Genomic DNA, 1,048 nt, shown 5'->3' with positions numbered 1-1,048 from the left:
ATTATTTAAATTTTTTTATTTGCAACGCAGCCATCAGCTCTGACGCTGTGTGTGTGTAGCAATGCATTTAACTGGCGACCCAATCAAAACGGGTCCGCGACCCATTTTGGGTCGCGACCCTGAGTTTGGGAAAGGCTGGTTTGGGTGAACATTGTAAATGTTGCTTGATGCATCATAATAACTGAGTGTGTTGGGCTGGGTGAGATTCCCATGCTGTGAATAATTCTCACAGCATGCACCAGGCTCCAACATGTGAGTCCCCACACACTCCTCACCTCCGAGGTCTTCTGCAGCTCCTCCTCCAGAGTCTTCTTGCTGTGCTCCATGTCCTTCAGCATCAGCTGCACAGAGAGGAGGAGAGCTGAGATCACTGAGCATCAGCTCAGAGGAAATTGCAAAAAATGAGTACATTACAATAGTTTACCTTGAGCTGCTTCATCTGGGTGTGGAGCTGCTTCACCTCCGTCTGAAACTGCTCCATCTCCTCACTGCTGTAACTGCATTCTGATTCATACGTCTGCACACACAGAAGAACAAGTTATGTGTTTATGTTAGGTGAGGATCTTTTCAGTTTTGCTCTTGATCTGATCTGTGTGAGAGCTTACGGGGGAGTGGAAGGCAGACGTGTCCATCAAACTCGCTGCTTCATGATAGGAAAACATGAAGGGATCCGCCCCTAAACCCAGCTCATCCAGGTTCTCCTGGAAGATGTTCCGGGTGGCCTCCACGAAGTCTGGGAGAGGACAGACAAGCACAGATACATTGTAAATAAGTACAAATGTTCCTTATGCTATTTATAATGTATGTCAATACTTTTTTGTTTTTTTGCAAAGGTTTTTAGTTTTCACATGCATTAAGCATTTTAGGTTTTATAGCTTGGAATCCCCTGAAAAACCCTTTCCATTCAAATGTTATTAATCACTACCATCTTAACGCTTCAGACCTATGTGAAAGGTGGCAGTTTTATAACATAGTAAATGTTTTGAATTGGAACAAACCTACTTGGTGAGGTTTAGAAAAAGATCATGGTTGAAAAAAATAAATAATA

At 43.1% G+C, this 1,048-nt stretch overlaps 1 long non-coding RNA gene across 1 annotated transcript; it reads right to left on the bottom strand.

The window, feature by feature from the left end:
• Positions 1-274: 274 nt before the first annotated feature.
• LOC104952854 (uncharacterized) lies at positions 275-729 on the bottom strand. Its single transcript, XR_799146.1, has 3 exons — positions 606-729; positions 425-517; positions 275-341 (listed from the first exon to the last, which is right to left on the bottom strand). It is a non-coding gene; the product is annotated as an uncharacterized lncRNA (long non-coding RNA).
• Positions 730-1,048: the final 319 nt, after the last annotated feature.

The sequence above is a fragment of the Notothenia coriiceps genome, unplaced genomic scaffold (genome assembly GCF_000735185.1).
Source record: "Notothenia coriiceps isolate Sejong01 unplaced genomic scaffold, NC01 NC01_scaffold00020652, whole genome shotgun sequence".
NCBI lineage: Eukaryota > Metazoa > Chordata > Actinopteri > Perciformes > Nototheniidae > Notothenia > Notothenia coriiceps.
The sequence above is the reverse complement of the archived record's forward strand: the minus strand, read 5'-3'. Positions and strand labels throughout refer to the sequence as shown.